Here is a 5,909-nt window from a genome sequence, read left to right as displayed (position 1 = left end):
TACCGAGTACCTGCTATGTGTAAGGTTTGGAAAGCTTTGTGTCCCACTGGTAAAGCTGCCTGGTCCCTCCCCAGTTGTCCTATTTACTGGCCCTGGAACCTCCGGCATGTCTCTTCAGTGCTTTGTGCCTCAGTTTCCCTGTCTGTAAACTGGGGGTGATAATAATGGATCCTGCCACAGGGGCTAGTTATGAGGATGAAAGAAGTTACTACATAAAGCTGTTGGATCAGTGCCTGGCACACTACAGAAATGTTAGATTTATTGATTTTTTAAAATGGCACCTCTTCCAGATTCTATATTGATTATAAGTTGGAATGATAGTATTTTGAATATATTGGGGTAAATAAAATACATTCCACCTTTTTAATGTGGCTATGAGAAAATTTTTCATTCCATATGTGGCTCTCATGTGTGGCTCAAGTTACTGTCTCTATTGGACAGTGTCCGTCTAGAAGACACTGGCTGAGGATTAGATGAAGTAACATGCACCAAGCACTTAGCACAAGGCCTAGAACACAGTAGGTGCTTAATAAATGTTGTGTCTCTCCTCTACCCTGCCATTCCTTCTCCCGAAGCCTCTCGTTATTTGTGCACCTGCGTCGCTCCCTCCCCATTAAAGTGTGAGGTCTGTGCAGGTGGGATTCTGCCTGGGTCCTCCTGCCCCTCCTGCAGACTCAGAACCTACAGGCAGCAGATTTGGACACTTGCAATGGATGGCTGAGGCCACTTTCTTGGAGAGGGTGTTCTCCCAAGCTCCTGGCAGTATTGTCATGTGGCAAGACACTTCCCTATTGTTCATACTGGAACCCAGGACTAGGGGCTCCAGCTCAACCAGGCCTCAGCCCTCCCTTCCCCATTGCCCAGAGGGGCCCATGTCCCACCTCCATGCACTCTCCCAGCTTCCAGGGCTCCAGGGGGCTGAAGACATGGAGAGGGGGAGGAAGAGAACAAACAATGTTGTTGGTTAACATCAGATTTTCTCTTCCTTCATTGGATTCGGGCTGCATGAAGGGCCTGGAAACGTGAACTAAACGTGTGTGATAATGAGATTGTTGGTGCAAAGTCAGCTTGAAAGGACCGGGAGCAATTAAGCTTGCTGACTTCCACAGCTAGAATGACAAGATGCCAGAGCCGGCCCCGCTCATCCATATCAGAGGGCCCTGTCCCGCTCAGCCTGTGTGTGGAGTGAGCCTGTCAGCCTGAAAGTGGGCATCCCCATTGCCAGGAAGCTGGGCCTGCCTCCTCCTCCTGGCTCCTGCTCCGCCAGGCCCTGGTTCCGCGGACTGCCACGAGCAGACACCTGTGTCCAAAGACTGTCTGATTCCAGGAAAAGTCATCCCCTAAAGGAAGTGCCTCTGTCCTGAGTCCTGTCCCCTGCAGTTGTAACTGAATACCTTAGGACATCAGCAGGCTGCCCACAAACCTCAGTCAATGCCCTCATAGTGCTCCCAATAATGCTCCTGTTCTTGCAGACCTGGCACTGCATGGGCAGAGGAGTGACACCCTTTAACAACATGGCCTTTGAAGGCTTGGACAAGATGAGCAAGCGGTGCTCCTGGGGCCTGGGGCCTCTGAAATCACACACATGCTGAAATCCAGGAATCTTGACAGGACCCTGCCTAAAACTGCAGAAGGCCTGACTCCTACACCTGCTTCTTTTTGGAGAAAATGAGGATCTTGAGCTCAGCTTCAAAGCTTCCCCAGCTCACGGCCCTGCTCAGGCACAGCCCTCCACACTCACATTACTTCCCACCTCCAGGAAAATGCAGAGCTCAAGGCTCTTCCTGGCTCTCAGTTAATATCCCTCTTGCAAAGAGATCCCAACCTGAGTGGGATCCCAGCACCCAGCGAAGGGAGGCCATTTCCAGGCACCTCCTTGATGCCTGAATGGTTTGGCTGTGTCCCCACCCAAATCTTATCTTGAATTGTAATAATTCCCATGTGTCAAAGGTGGGACCAGGTGGGGATAATTCAATCATGGGGGTGGTTTCCCCCACACTGCTCTCCCGACAGTGAGTTATCAGGAGAACTGACGGTTTAATAAGGGGCTCCCCCTTCACTTTGCTCTCATTCTTCTCCTTCCTGCTGCCATGTGAAGAAGCATGTATTTGCTTCTCTTTGTGCCATGACTAAGTTTCCTGAGGCCTTTCTAGCCATGCTGAACTATGAGTTCATTAAACCTCTTTCCTTCGTAAATTACCCAGTCTCAGGTGTGTCCTTCTCAGCAGTGTGAGAACAGACTAATACAATGCCCCTTAGCTGGTCATGGGGTCCAACTCTCATTCACAGTCTGCTGACTGAAGTTCCTTCTCTCTACCCCAACATTTGGTGATCTTACTAAGCAGCCAGATAGGGTGAGGCCGAGGGAAAGACGTTCGTTCCTGCTCTTTGGCATTGGCTCTGGGTAGCCGGACTCCCAGGACCGTATGCAGTCACCAGCATTTTTCATGCTTTTCGTGTTGGTGGTCTTTCCTGGTAAGGAGAAAGATACACACAAGGGGCCATGACTGCCATGAGAGGGCTGTCTCATCATGACCAGCAACTCTGATGTCACAGTTGGTTCCAGCCCGTGGCTCCTGATCAGGGGCTGACGTCCCTCATCCCCGACGGTCCTGCAAGGTGATGCCTGGGGGATGGCGCATCCTGGTTGAGTTTAGGGCTGTGTCACAGCCAGTCACACGTTCTTAGGGATCACATCCTCTACAGTGGAAAAGTGAATGAAGTGTTTCAGTGGAACACACCTGCTTGCTGATGCGTGGCAGTAGCAAGCCTCTCTGTGGATCCCTTTCCTAGTCATGAGCTTTTAAACGACAGAATTTTCCACCGAATATCACAGATTTTCTGCCATTAACAGAATGGGTGGATGACCTTAGAATAAAAAGCTCTAGAAAAAGAATGCTGCATATTACTTTTCTAAAAAAATTGGAAGTGCTTTATATTATGCTGGGAGAGTATAGCAGGGAGAGGCTCACCCAAGGCTTGGGTGACTGTGGCAGAGTGTGTGTCCTAGGGCAGCTGCCATGCCTCCTCGGGCCTCAGTTTCCCCCCTACAAAACAAGGGAGGTAGATGATACCATCTTTAAGGTCCCTCTTGGATCCGAAGGTCTGTGGTTCTGTTGTCACAGTTATAAGTCAGTAGTATCTTTTACCCCTTGGGGACGCATGCAAAAGCAGACACTACAGGGGAAAACATGATTATCACAAACCAAGGAACTGTGGATTCAGCAGGGTAGAAAACTCCTCATCCTCAAAGAAATAGTGTGAGGAACAAAGTTCCCTTTCACTCCCAAAATGACTAAAAACAAGCCATTAGTCATTTCATCAAAGAGGGGTTAGTGGTGATTCCATTGGCCAGCCTTCATTTTGGGAAAGTCATTAACTATAAATTTATCTTTAAATTTTCAACCATTCAGCACCGTAAGACTGGAGAAAACAGAAAACAAAAACCAAAAAGCTTTCAACCAGGCCAGGCACGGTGGCTCATGCCTGTAATACCGGCACTTTAGGAAGCTGAGGTGGGAGGACTGCTTGAGCCCAGGAGTTTGAGACCAGCCTGGGCAACATAGGGAGGCCCTGTTTCCGCCAAGAAAAAAGAAATTAGATGGGCATTGTGGTGTGTGCCTGTGGTCCAAGCTACTTAGGAGGCTGAGGCAGGGAGATCCCTTGAGTCCTGGAGGTCAAGGCTGCAGTGAGCTGGGATTATGCCACTGCTCCTGCCTGGGGGTCAGAGCAAGACCCTGCCACTAAAAAACACAAAAAACTTTCAGCCAATCTCCATGTTCTATAATAAATGGACACTCTGCAAGTTAAAATGACTGCTGGCATGTAGCACACGAAGGGTTCTTATGGTCAGCATCAAAGACATTTATCTGGTGTCACCTGGCTCAGTTTTAGGCCAGGTAAGAGGTGTCTGCTGGCAGCAGCCAACTGCCACGGCTCGTATCCCAGGGGTAAGCTTGCTCCAAGCGATTCATCGTTGGGGGCTGGAGGCAGGCACCCCGCCTTGTGCTGCACACCCGGCTGCTGACCTGCCCTGTACCGCTTCACCCGCGCAGCCCTGGGACTTGGCTGGACCTGCAGAAGAGATGGCAAAAGCCGGGGCCTGCTTTGGTGGCTGGTGTTCAGGGACCTCCCTGGCACCTGAACTCCCACTCCAAGAGTGGTTGGAAGGTAAGGAAGAAGGAACAAGGAACTGTCATATCAGGTGCGTTAGAGAAGCCTCTCGGAGCCCCAGTTCGTTTGTGTCTTCATTTGTGAAATAATATCATCTTCTTTGCTGAAGAAAAGAGTGCAGAGTCTAAGCTTGACCAGCACCCCAGGGGTGCCCCACGAAACCCTCATCAGGCGTGCCCCTTCTGCAGTGGCCCCTCCACCTTGGCACTTACATAGCAGGGAGTGGTTGAGCAGGGGGCCTGGGATAAGGAGAAGTTTGGTCCTTGGCCAGCTTTGATTCAATGCCCAGCATGCTCTGTGTGGCCCTCGGTGCGGGGGATCCAGCAGTGATGCCCTTGGCCTCCGCCCTCGGGGGTCTTGCGGGACTCCACCTCAAATGTGCATGGGCACCTCAGGGGGACATCACGTCAGCTCCAGAGGGGACAGGTGTGCCGGGCTGGCCCTATCTTGTCATGGTGGTCCTGGAACTCTCCGATTCCACAGAGCGGTGGGCAGTTTCCCTTCCCAGCGTCCATTCTGTCTCTTCCCATTCTGTCTTGTGTCTTAACAGCACCAGAGGTTTCTTGTGGTTCGGGTGGGATTGGCTCCTCCCCAGAGAGACACCTGCTCCTCTTGCCGTGGGTACACTTTGCTCAGCCCAGCCTTGTGTTGGGAGGGGTGGTGTGGCAGGGTTTGGATGGAGTAGATGCAGATCCTGTCCCTCAGGCAGCCGTCCGATGAAGCAGTCTGAGATGGCCCGGAGCACGGCATTGGCTGAGGGAAAGCCTGGGAAATGGAGCTGGGTCCACGATCGCTTGTGCCGGGAAGCTTTTTCTACCTGTGGACCTTCCCGTACCGCGAGCTCTGCTGTTGTTTAAGCCAGTTTCAGCCAGATTTTCTGATGCTTGCACCCCAACACATCCTGTTAGATTTAAAAATAATCCACTGGGGGCCTGTCACAGGTTAATTTTATTCCACTTAAAAAAATTTAGTCTCTTCCACTTTTGGGTGATAAGGATCACAGGGATAATGAATTACAAAATCTTGCTAATCACCGAGTGGCATCTCCTCTCATTTTTCCTACTCCCAAGTCCAAAAAACTGTAAGGGCTGTAACTACTGTCCTGGCATCAGGGCATGGGGAGCCTGTGCACACCTCCCTGACTGCCATTTCCAGAGTTCTCCTCTGTGCCTCTCTCATTCCAAGGGGAACGCAGGGAGAGGAGCTGGTATGACTGAGGGCTGGGCATCGGGACAGGCGCTTTCTGCTTTATGGGATGGCATCCAGAGGTTAGGGTTATTGTTATTCCTCCTGCATAGATGACAAACGAAAATGAAAAATCTGATGTTCCTGTTCGTTAAAAATCTTGCCTAAAGTTGTGGCGACAATCTATGGAAGAGTGGGCTTTGAGTTCAGGCCAGTCTGACTTGCAGGCACATGCAGGCAAGACACAAGGTTCACCACCCAATGGAGTCTCCCCAGACAGCACCCTTGTCCACTGGGAACGGGGTCCTCACATGTGATGGGCCCAAGCGTGATGGGCAGAATCCTAAAGAGACTCTTCGTGGAAGGATGAAAGTTGGTCTAGTTTATCTTTGATAGCCCTTCTTATCTTTCCAAGGGTTTAGTATTCATTGTTTTGTTCACTCGCTGAATTATTCAGTTGACACATTCGTAGCCTACTATGCATTGGGTACTTCTTGGGACCCTCTTCAGTTCCAATACAACTTTCTCTGACACAGGAGGGTCAGAGCAGT

Source organism: Macaca nemestrina, chromosome 19 (assembly GCF_043159975.1).
Source record: "Macaca nemestrina isolate mMacNem1 chromosome 19, mMacNem.hap1, whole genome shotgun sequence".
NCBI classification, from domain to species: Eukaryota; Metazoa; Chordata; class Mammalia; order Primates; family Cercopithecidae; genus Macaca; species Macaca nemestrina.
Note: the sequence above shows the minus strand (reverse complement) of the source record.